At 40.7% G+C, this 13,102-nt stretch overlaps 1 non-coding gene across 1 annotated transcript; it reads left to right on the top strand.

Moving 5' to 3' along the window:
- Positions 1-570: 570 nt before the first annotated feature.
- On the top strand, positions 571-642 carry trnaw-cca (transfer RNA tryptophan (anticodon CCA)). Its single transcript has one exon. It is a non-coding gene; the product is annotated as a tRNA-Trp (tRNA).
- The last annotated feature ends 12,460 nt before the right edge of the window (positions 643-13,102 follow it).

The raw sequence follows: 13,102 nt of genomic DNA on the forward strand, positions 1-13,102 counted from the left end.
AGTTCCATTTGATTTTTATAACACCAAATTATAACAACAGTTGCCTCAAGATGCTTTCTATTTTAAGGTCAAGACCCTACAATAATAAAAAGAAAGCAGAACAAACTCCAACAATCATATGACCCCCCTATGAGCAAGCAAATTGGCGACAGTGGGAAGAAAAAAAACCTCCCTTTAACAGGAAGAAACTTCCAGCATAGCCAGGCTCAGGGAGTGGCAGCCACCTGCAGCGCTTGCAGTTCTTTAGCAGATCCCAGTTATCCCAGCTGCAATAGGGCCAGTGGACTAACAGCGCCAGAGACCCACTCACATTCACAATATGAGTAATTTAGAACCACGGACTGTCTTTGTATTGTTCTCATTCACGATTGTTATTCTTATGACACTTCTTGTTTCAGCTCCAGAGCTCCTCCTGGGCTCTTAGTGTTGAGCTAAGGACTAACGTTCCTCAGGAAAGCAGACAGATCTGTGGTGAATTTCTATGAGTGATCACGTTCTTCACACACACACACGCGCCTTAATGTTTTGTCGTTGTTGTTGTTTCGTGGGGGGAAGACGGCAAGAACGAATGACCTCGTGGCGCAACGGTAGCGCGTCTGACTCCAGATCAGAAGGTTGCGTGTTCAAATCACGTCGGGGTCAGTTCTTTAGTGTTGTCACGCAGACTAAAGGAGAATTCGTCCCAAGTCCGGATAATAGCGAAGATCTGACGTCAAATCTGTCGTCGGCTTTGTGACCGGGTTAATAATCGGTGTCGGTGTAATTTGTCCTTCTTCTTCTGGTTTATGCTTTGCTTATGAAATGTTATGCAGTGGTTGCGTTTTTCACCCACTACCACACTGAAATTCTGTAACTTTTGGCAACTTTGGCATTACAGTATTTAGGAATATATATAAACTGGAGCTGGCAACTTTTTTCCCTTTCCCCCCATTATTTTTTATTATTATTCAAGAAACATTTAATTAACAGTACTGGTAATTACCGAAGTCATTGTTTCTGTTTCTGTCATGGTTAATCCACCAGTATGTGCTCTTTAACTAAAATTATAATTTTAATGCTAAAATATTATTATTATTGTTGTTATGAAAAACAGAAAAAAGAATAGATCCCATTATTATTTTTTGATTAAGATTTCAAATTACACTACATGTTACGTCCCTGAACAGAAAAAAAGATGTTTCAGTGGTTGAATGTTGTGCTTGATTAACACTAGAAGTCCCAGGCTTTTCTAACCCTCTGTCAGCCAAGTGGAAGCTAACTTGGCTAGTCTGTTAGCATCAATTCATATGTAAATTGGGTCGTTACCTGAGAATTGTGGAGGGGAGTGGGGGTGTGTGAATGATTGCGGATTTCTAACTGCAAACTGCCTCTTTGTTTGTGTGTGGGGAGGGGGAACTGCTAAAAGCTGTGAACTTCATTTTGTGTTCGTCTTGATGCATTCTCAATCATCCAGGAAAATAGATCTCCAAAAGATTTATTGATAAAAACAGTACAAAAAAAACAAAAAATATTTCTACAAAAACAACCATTTGTACACATATTTACAGATAATAATAAAAAGTGAGTGAGTACATTTCAATCACTCACAATCCTGGCACTGCCATGGTAGCTGTAGTCTGCATTTACCACATGTGTATCTGTAGCAGTGAACACATCGCACAGTGGCATGATAGTTCTTGCATTTGTGTTTGACCTGACACGTGGCTCTTTTTCCAGGGCTAGGTATGGAGGGTTGTGTCCGAAGCAACTGTTCTTTTCTTGCCTTCTTCCCAGCCATGTGAGAGTTAGCCAACTCTCTTGCAAACTCCACCAGGAAGTCCACCCGTCTTTCCTGCGTCCCGTTGCATGCTTGATACAGCACATGTGCATTCAGTGCTGCCATGTCAATCATGTTATAGGACCGTGTACTCCCGCACCATCTGGTCCATCACATCCACGGCACACTTTGTGGTGTTGTAAAGGGTGACAGTGTTTGGCTTCCTTTTGGTGGTGTTATCAGTCTGAACCACACTGTGCATGCTGCTAAGAATATAGACTGTCTTCTTCCGATTGGCCGCATACGCCGTCAGCGTGGCAGCAGAGGTTGAAAACACCTAAGAAATAAGATAAATTGTTATTTCCATAGCACTTTTACACACAATGAAACACATAAACATAGAACCACAAAAGACCTGAAGCCTACCTGAGTGGAGAATTAATTGCGATCTGTGTATCTAGCGGATTGAGGAATTTCCCGGCGAATTTTGTTGACTGTGCCGAGGATGGTGGTTTTCCGTCTAAGAAGTTTTTGCACAAGTGAAAGCGATGTGAAGAAATTGTCCGTGGTAACATTTCTGCCCTTGTCTAGGAATGGTTCCATCAGCCTCATCACTACATTTTCAGACAGTCTCTCCCCACTGGGACGATTGGGGTCCTTGCCAAGATATGTGAGGACATTGCAAATGTACTTGGATTTTAGGTCGCAGGCCACCCAAAACTTGATCCCAAACCTGTCAGGTTTACTTGCAATATACTGCAGGAAACAGCACCGAGTCCTTGATCTTGATCTTGATCAAAGATCTTGATCTTGCGGGGGGTTACTAGGGTTCCATCACTACGTGACTGCTGGTCAGCAAACCTGGGAAACCCACAGATCATTGGAACTATGCCGCGTAACCGCTTCCAAGACATCATGCAACACCTACGCTTTGATGACAGGTCCACCCGCAGTGATCGAGCAAAGACTGATAAGTTCGCTGCAGTTTCCAGTGTGTGGGGATCATTTGTCACCAACTGCATCACGTGCTACAACCCTGGTCTACATATCACCGTTGATGAACAGCTCTTCCCATCAAAGACTCGGTGCTGTTTCCTCCAGTATATTGCAAGTAAACCTGACAGGTTTGGGATCAAGTTTTGGGTGGCCTGCGACCTAAAATCCAAGTACATTTGCAATGTCCTCCTATATCTTGGCAAGGACCCCAATCGTCCCAGTGGGGAGAGACTGTCTGAAAATGTAGTGATGAGGCTGATGGAACCATTCCTAGACAAGGGCAGAAATGTTACCACGGACAATTTCTTCACATCGCTTTCACTTGCGCAAAAACTTCTTAGACGGAAAACCACCATCCTCGGCACAGTCAACAAGATTCACCGGGAAATTCCTCAATCCGCTAGATACACAAATCGCAATGAATTCACCACTCAGGTAGGCTGCAGGTCTTTTGTGGTTCTATGTTTATGTGTTTCATTGTGTGTAAAAGTGCTATGGAAATAACAATTTATCTTATTTCTTAGGTATTTTCATCCACTGCTGCCACGCTGACGGCGTATGCGGCCAAACGGAAGAAGACAGTCTACAGTGGGGCAAAAAAGTATTTAGTCAGCCACCGATTGTGCAAGTGCCCCCACCTAAAATGATGACAGAGGCCAGTAATTTGCACCAGAGGTACACGTCAACTGTGAGAGACAGAATGTGAAAAAAAAATCCATGAATACACATGGTAGGATTTGTAAAGAATTTATTCGTAAATCAGGGTGGCAAATAAGTATTTGGTCACCTCAAACATGGAAAATCTCTGGCTCCCACAGACCTGTAACGTCTTCTGTAAGACGCTTTTCTGTCCCCCACTCGTTACCTGTATGAATGGCACCTGTGCGAACTCATCATCTGTATAAAAGACACCTGTCCACAGCCTCAAACAGTCAGACTCCAAACTCCGCCATGGCCAAGACCAAAGAGCTCTCGAAGGACACCAGGAAATGTATTGTAGACCTGCACCAGGCTGGGAAGAGTGAATCTACAATAGGCAAGCAGCTTGGTGTGAAAAAATCAACTGTGGGAGCAATCATCAGGAAATGGAAGACTTACAAGACCACTGATAATCTCCCACGATCTGGGGCTCCACGCAAGATCTCATCCCGTGGGGTCAAAATGATCATGAGAACGGTGAGCAAAGATTCCAGAACCACACGGGGGGACCTGGTGAATGACCTGCAGAGAGCTGGGACCAAAGTAACAAAGGTCACCATCAGTAACACACTAAAACGGCAGGGAATCAGATCCCGCAGTGCCAGACGTGTTCCGCTGCTGAAGCCAGTGCATGTCCAGGCCCGTCTGAAGTTTGCCAGAGAGCACATGGATGATACAGCAGAGGATTGGGAGAATGTCATGTGGTCAGATGAAACCAAAGTAGAACCTTTTGGTATAAACTCAACTCGTCGTGTTTGGAGGACGAAGAATACTGAGTTGCATCCCAAGAACACCATACCTACTGTGGAAACATCATGCTATGGGACTGTTTTTCTGCCAAGGGGACAGGACGACTGATCCGTGTTAAGGACAGAATGAATGGGGCCATGTATCGTGAGATTTTGAGCCAAAACCTCCTTCCATCAGTGAGAACTTTGAAGATGAAACGTGGCTGGGTCTTCCAACATGACAATGATCCAAAACACACCGCCCGGGCAACAAAGGAGTGGCTCCGTAAGAAGCATTTGAAAGTCCTGGAGTGGCCTAGCCAGTCTCCAGACCTCAACCCCATAGAAAATCTGTGGCGGGAGTTGAAAGTCCGTGTTGCTCGGCGACAGCCCCAAAACATCACTGCTCTGGAGAAGATCTGCATGGAGGAATGGGCCAAAATACCAGCTACTGTGTGTGCAAACCTGGTAAAGACCTATAGTAAACGTTTGGCCTCTGTTATTGCCAACAAAGGTTATGTTACAAAGTATTGAGTTGTATTTTTGTTATTGACCAAATACTTATTTGCCACCCTGATTTACGAATAAATTCTTTACAAATCCTACCATGTGTATTCATGGATTTTTTTTTTCACATTCTATCTCTCACAGTTGACGTGTACCTCTGGTGCAAATTACTGGCCTCTGTCATCATTTTAGGTGGGGGCACTTGCACAATCGGTGGCTGACTAAATACTTTTTTGCCCCACTGTATATTCTTAGCAGCATGCAGAGCGTGGTTCAGACTGATAACACCACCAAAAGGAAGCCAAACACTGTCACCCTTTACAACACCACAAAGTGTGCCGTGGATGTGATGGACCAGATAGTGCGGGAGTACACGGTCCGCAGAGGAACACGGCGCTGGCCAGTTGCCGTGTTCTATAACATGATTGACATGGCAGCACTGAATGCACATGTGCTGTATCAAGCATGCAACGGGACGCAGGAAAGACGGGTGGACTTCCTGGTGGAGTTTGCAAGAGAGTTGGCTAACTCTCATATGGCTGGGAAGAAGGCAAGAAAAGAACAGTTGCTTCGGACACAACCCTCCACACCTAGCCCTGCAAAAAGAGCCACGTGTCAGGTCAAACACAAATGCAAGAACTATCATGCCACTGTGCGATGTGTTCACTGCTACAGATACACATGTGGTAAATGCAGACTACAGATACCATGGCAGTGCCAGGATTGTGAGTGATTGCTGAAAATGTTGAAATGTACTCACTCACTTTTATTGTTATTTGTAAATATGGGTACAAATGGTTTTTTATTTTTGTTTTTTTGTACTGTTTTATCAATAAATCTCAGCAACAAAGGAAATACACCCATGTGTGTTGATTTCTCCCTAAGGCAAACTGAAACACAAGTTTCCTTGTGGCTCAGGAAACTAACCACTCCAAGTGGTTCAGCATGGCCCCACCTTATTTACATAACAAAAGCAGCTGTTCACAGGTGATTAAGGATATTAGCTAAAAGCCTACCAGCCATTTGGCTCGACGGTGGGTTTTATAGGTAGAAAAGCCAAATGGCTCTTCTCTGGGACTTCTAGTGTTAATTTCAGACTTCTCCAGAAGTCAAATTTGGAAATAAAAATGGGAATTCAGTTTATTATTTGCCTAATACACAATAACCACAATATAATTTTTAGTTTTAAACAAGTAAAAGAATTAGAAATATTTGTGCTTTCTTGTTTTACGACAGGTGGTCTACTAAATTTGTTGAACACTGTACAAATCCAAGCAATCCAGACACAAACAGACAAAAAAGAAGGGAAAAGCAAAACAATTCACACAAAAAAACTGAAGACCAAGGAGCCCTGTGCTCTTTATTTCACCTAAAATGGTTCAATAAAGTGACACTTTTAGCATTCATGTTGTTTCATACATTATGTTGTTGTCTAATGTTATGTCTATCTACAGCTGGGATGGATGGATGGATGGATGCTGATTTTTTTTGTGTGTTTAATTTTGGTTCTTGCCTTTCTGACTTTATGTTAGAAAATATAAAGTAGCAGCAGGGACACATGGACACCGACCCTCGAGGGCTGGAGTCACTGGATCACGTAAGCCTGACTTAAGCCAATATTATTCTGAGTAACATTCTAACATTTGACGGGCTTTTTATCTTTTTCGTACTGTGTTTAATGTATATTTTCAGTGTGGACCACAACAAGACTAGCTATGCTTTTAAAAAAAATGTAAAGAAAGCACATGAAAATTCACTCTCTTTTTTTAAAATTTCCTTAAGTTATTCTGTCCTCATAAGTACATAAATGCGACACACATTCATATGTAGTACAAATGACTCCAATGCAGGATGGGAATCATCAGCAGAACAGAGTTTCACCAGACATTTTAAACAAAAAGCTGTAATCGTTTCTGCTGCATTCCTTAAAACAATCTGTGTTGATTTCATGGTGTCTGATCTTTGAGCAGCAGATAAATAATCGCATTAAGACATTAAAACTTTAATGTGTTCTCAGGCAATAATGGAGCCATGTCAAAGTTCAGGCTTGGCTGCACGCACTGGCTGCATGTCAAGGCGAACATTTCGCTATTTTGTGGTCAGACTTACTTATTTGAGTGGAATTTCTTTCCTTTGATGCTTCTCAGGCCAGTATAGTTACGCAGAAGTCATTATACACAGTGAGGAGAGAAACTAGAATAGATCCATGGAGATTTGTCAAGATCCACACAAACTGGCTGCAGGACTTCAGTGGTTTTGGGGGAAGGGAGCTTTTTCAGGAAGGGGGTAATTTTCTGGGGTTCAGTGGACAGATCAGGGTGTGGATCATCAGAAAGCCACTGGAGGGAGGAAGAAATTCTTGCAGATTCCAAACATGCATGAGAAAGAGGTTGTCTGTCAGAAGTAGAGAGATTTTATTTGAAAAAGGATTAAAAGAGGGTAAGAATTTGGCTACAGGCAAAACAAAAAGAAAGACAAAACGAACTTGCCATGCAGAATACCTGAACTTTAGAAGCAAGATTAGTTATATTCTTAATGTAAAGCACCATCAAAAACAAAGCAACAGGAACAAGTCAGAGTGTGAGGTAAAGGAGGAAGACGCTTAAATTCAGAGATGAACTGGGATGGTGATGCATGGCACAGAAAGCGAGCAGATACCCAACTATTAATGATTAAATAGAACCCATGAATCAATTTACCGTGAATGCAACAGATAACAGAGGAAAGACGGCAACAGCTCACGGAGAGAAGCAACAGGAAGTTGAGCTGAGCAAGTGGCAGCAGAACGGGGAATCCACAAAAACACCAATAAAGTTAAAAGGCCCATGCCACAGACTGAAGTGTGGATCTTATGACACACAGCTGAACAATACAGCACGCAATCACCGATGAGAACAGACGATCAAAGGAGGCATTTAACAGGGTGTGACAAAAATGGGATGAGTAGTGTCACATTCAAGGTCTGCTGGGTTTTAGGTGTATATTCCTGAGTAACTGGAATTCTGAATAATTCAGGATTATTGATAATTTAATTTTCTGTGGAACTGCAAACTAAAAATGTCGCAGGGGTGGGACAGTAGAACAAACCAGTGCTCCAAGTACCACACAAAACAGGAACATCATCATGTAGAAGATATCAGTGGATTCTTTTTTACCCATTTATTTTTATCTCTTTTTCATCCCTTTTTTCTTTCTTTTTGAAAAGCACTGCCTGTCCTGTTATGATCAGACACGAATAAAATAAACAGGTAAAATACATTTTTCAGCCCCATTATGTTCTCGTTCTGATACCTGCATGTAATGTAATATTTGTCCATATCTTTCATTGTCTTTAACATAATTAGTTTAAGTTTGCCTGTAACCCATATTAAACAGTTTATATCTTATTGTAAGTTTAAGAAGAAAAAAAAAGAGCACAGGGCTTACTCTGCTCCTTCTTCTGATCCTCTACATCAGGGGTGACAAATATAAGGCCCGGGGACCACAATCAGCACACCATAGACGACAATCTGGTCCACTGGGCAGCTTTGGAAAATACATTTTGGACTTTTACAGTTTTTTCTACTAATAAAGACAGCAGATGACATTTTTTTGTTCTGTAAAAATTGCTTTGTTTTGTTTTTAAGTAGATCCACATTATTAAAAAAACAAACAAAAGATTGTTGTTTTATAATTACAGGACAGTCTAGAGTCTAGACAATGAGCTAGCAGAATCTTTCTGTTGTTTTGCACATTTATTTCTTACAATTTAAACCCAAAGAGTTGTTTCCACAGAATTCTCTAATTTACTCATTTTCTTTATCATGTAGAAAAACTGAGACGTACTGTTGAATATGCACTTTTTTCTCATTTAAAGATACCTCGGAGATTAAATGTGTAGTTACACTTCTTTACATGGACAGAAAGAAGTTTCATGGTCTGGCACACCCAAGATCAAAGCAGGCTGTATGTGGTCCATCCTGGCGTCACATGAACATCTGAGAGACCAGAGATCAGAGACCAGTAACCAGAAGGTCCTCATACAAAGGACCTACGCACAATAAATATGTTTAAAAAGAGGAAGGAAATGAGAATTGAGTTTGTCAAATTATTGCTTAACCAATTACCTGTGCACATGTATTACATTTATCTGGCCATCAAATAAACATAAAATAGTTTAACAAAGGTGTGAAATACAGTTGCATCTATATTCCTAAAATTAAACACATAAACCATTTGGGGGGGAAAGCAGAAAGCTTGATGATACAAAACAAAAAGAACCCTTTTAAGGCAGTTTCAGGTTTGTAGTGAGACATAATTGAGAAACTGGAAACATGAAAGCCTCAGAGTTATTCCAACACATGTCAAAACACTAAAACTTGACCTTCTTCAGGAGCACAATGGATAACTACACTGTCTTATTTTATTAAATGGCCTTCGGCACATCTCAGTTTGGTAGTGAAATTGTTTCAGAAACAAAAAAAATACAGACTTCAATTGCAATCCTTGCACGTATTTAATCCACGCTGTGTTTCAGATTGCAGGTTGCCAAGCTAAATATCAGGTTTAGTGGCTGCTTTGATATTTAGTTGGGAGAATTATATGGAAAGTTTCAAAGTATTTGGCTATGAATTTTAGCTCCCAAAAATTAGATGAACATGTTCGTGTTCATGTCCAAACTCCACATGTAGTCCAGAACTATCAGCGCGCTGCCATAGGCCACAAGGCAGCCGGCCTCCGGTCTAGATTCAGGCACAGCAGCCAGGACCAGATGAGTAAGATGAACATTAGCCAACTGATGTATGTGACGCTCCAGGCCTGAAGAGATAGGAAATGTAAAAAAAAATGCTGCAGCTCTGCTGAGGATGAGTGACTAATGAAGAATAAACATACACAATAGCTTGGAAAATGTTTGGACAGCAGGAATAGCACAAGTAAAAAAATAAATAAAACAGTTATTTCCAAATTTTAGATTAAATTGTATTTGATTTAAGACACAATGGAAACAGACTCCCTTTTTATACGCCAGTTTCTATCATTCAAGCCTACAACACATCCAAAGAAACAGATGAGATGTCGGGTTAGTAATGTGTAAATTTAAGGCATAATACATCAACTTAATCACATTAAAGTTGTCTGTATGTAAAAGAGCCGCTAACTTCATTTTAAAGTAACTATTCAAACAATGCTGATTTCTCAGTTTGAATCCAGTCTGGGGCCATTTCTGTGTGGAGTTTACATGCGAGAGAACACAGAGCTTGATCAAGGCAGTTTCAGCTACATGGCTGTAAACAGCCTCGCTCCTGACTCACAGCTCACAAATGTGGGATCAATAAAACCCTGCAATGCCAAGGGCTCTGCAGTGTTACACATGAGGTCTGGAAAACTAGATTACTGTTATTATAAGTTAATTGAGCTACTGAAAAGTAACTGGAGTATATTAACTTTAGTGTTACTTTAAATCTGTGCATAAGGAAAGCCATCACTAGTCTGAGCAAAACAAGATAAACCTAACAGAGACAGCAAAGAACATTAGGAGGGACCAAATCAACACCAATTCATTCCTGAAAAGAATAAATGTCTTGTCCAACTCAGGAAACACTTAAAGGCCTGAAAGACCTCAAACGAAAATGTGGATGACAGAATTATTTTCATGGTTGACAAAAACTGTTTCTGAACATCAAACCAATACAGGAGAATCATTTTCCAACTTTACAATCGAGAGACATCTTGGCTCCAGGCTGAGCAGAGCATCTCAGGGGAATAAACACAGCATTTGGTGATGTGTCCATGATGTTTAGATTTCAGTTAGTCTTTTACTAGAAATGATTTTCCTCCAAGTATTAAAAGCTACTCTTATATTTAAAGTTATGTTAGTTTTGAGCCTCTGAAAAAGGGGGGCTGCATTTAAAGATGGAAAAACCCCAAACAAACACACAAACAAAAAATAAATGGCGCCCTCTTCTGGACCAGACCGCAATAGATGGCCACACAGACAACAAACATGAAGATCTCTGGGATGCCATTTCCTGCATATGCACTCACTCAGTCTGGAGAAGAAAAGAAAAAAAGAAAAGAGGACTGACATGTTGATAGAAAGCAGACGCCTGGTTCCACAAAGTAGAAATAAATGCCAAAACTGTGATTTGGAGCAATCTTGCAGGGTAGTATCACAACCAAATGATTGAAATTGGGACGAGATAAAACACGCTTCACTGTTAATAACAATGAAGTCTAATAGGAAACAGTTTTTTCTAAGGAATCGAGGGACTTGTTAGAGGTACTTTGGCCCATAAATGAAGGTCCTGTCCTGTGGTTGATGCTCACAGGTCCCTCATTATCTCTGACTTTTGGAAAGAAATTGTGGTTAAACACACAAATTGTCTGATGGGTGTTCAAGAAGACGGAAACTGTATGAGAACAGAAATCACTGCAGTAATTATTGCAACCAGTTTGTTTATGTATTGAGCTTGTATGAGCAGCAACACCCTCTCTAATAAACCGAGGCTTTAAACATATTGCTGATAGCAAGGGAGTTAAATTATATTCCACTATAAAGGCCACGAGAGAGGCGGTGTTGTTTTCTGTTTTTAACTAAACTCCGAAAAACATGTTTACTCCTTTGAAATTGCATCCTTTGTTTCTAACGAGGTGGCACAATTAGCCCCATTTCTCCTCTTCCATCTAGTTTAAAAAGTAAAAAATAAAAGAAGACATTGTTCCAATTTTGTGAGGTCTGTTGAAAATTCACCTGACATTTAATAAACAAATCACATTAGTCCATTTGTGGTCTAAAAACCTTTGTTTTTCATTAAAACCTTTAAAAAAAAAACTTCTTTAAAAAAATCATCCAACCTTTTTTATATGAGTTTAGTCACTAAAGTGTTGCACACTTCGTGCTGGGCTCTATGTGTAATTACACAGTTTAAAACAAACACAACACACTGGCCATTCTGTGGTTCAGTCATGCAGAATCAGTGAAAAACCATGAATACAGACCACAGCAAATATGCCCACATATAAATCTTTGGTATTTGTAAACAGCTTGCAAAGGTCAGCCCTGACTAAAGTGAAGGATCAGTCTGAGTGAAAAGTCTTACAAAACCTCTTTTGACTCCCGTATACCTGACTTATGATCAATACAGGCAGTAAAATACAGTTATAAACGTTGTACATACCAGCCACTTTATTATGTTTAACTGAAAATTTAAGTAAACATCTGTCTAAATGTGTTTTTGCACTTTAGACGATGTGCACGAGTCTACGCTTTTATACTCAAAAACCTTCATTTCACCAGCCAAAAGCATCTGATTCACCAAAACTGGAAAGCAAAATCTGGGTTACATAAAATCCGTACTTGCATATTTTACACTGCGTGATCATCGGGGGAGAGGTCATTTAGAAGCAACTCTTTACCAGAGAACTGTGACTCATGAACATCACTGAGGTTGCCAAATGTCAAATGTGTTGTCAAAGTATAACGGCCCACGGTATCATTATTGTTTAATTTAATGGATTATTATCTTATATATATGCAGAGTTCTGTTATTAATTTCTCCCATTAGAGAGCTGTACAGAAACAGATATTATTTGGCAACAAAACTGACCTTCAATAATAATAATTGTGTCATAATCTTTAAAAAACAAACAGCAGGTGGTCAAACAAATAGCACTGCCCACATCTGATTGACTCACCTACAGAAAACTGATATGGGGCCCATCCCTGCCCAAGCACACCCACCTGGGGCTCACATGGGATAGGTGTGTGCTTGCTCTGCCAGAACAGAACCGCTCCACGATTCACCCACACGTACCTGCTGTGGGTACACATGGGTATATTTGTTGGCACGCCATACAGGGAACTACTACAGAGAAGATTAAATCATAGAACATGTTTCATTACATCGTCTGAAATATGAGCCTGGAATAAGACGACTGATTCAAAACTAAATTGGATTTTATTGATACCCTGCAAGAGAAGTCAAGATGTGCAAGGACATATTCCATTTTCTCAGTATGACTAAGTTTGTAGTTTTGTTTACATGTTTGATTACTAAGAGAAAGATTCCTGGTTCGAGCTTGAGAGAAGGCATACATTTTTTGGAGGTTGTCTGGGCTGTATGGGTGTACCTCACATGGGCCCCAAGAGGGCATGTCTGCTGGGCTGTGTGTCTTTGGTGCATGATGTAAATTCTCCATGGATGACTCAGGGTGGTCACAAAGAAACAGGCAGGCACGCAGATGTCCTAACAAATCCTCACACTCACCCATGTCTGATGACAAAATTAACATCACATGGACTCTAGCAGACTCACAGACACGGAAAGTATAATCAGGGCTACAGCATGCTTACAGTTAAAGTTCCAGGCCACGAAGCTGTGGATGTGGACGTAATCTGATAGGTGATGTGAAGCAGGAAGAGGGACAGCAGCAAACA

The sequence above is a fragment of the Oreochromis niloticus genome, linkage group LG18 (genome assembly GCF_001858045.2).
Source record: "Oreochromis niloticus isolate F11D_XX linkage group LG18, O_niloticus_UMD_NMBU, whole genome shotgun sequence".
Taxonomy (NCBI): Eukaryota; Metazoa; Chordata; class Actinopteri; order Cichliformes; family Cichlidae; genus Oreochromis; species Oreochromis niloticus.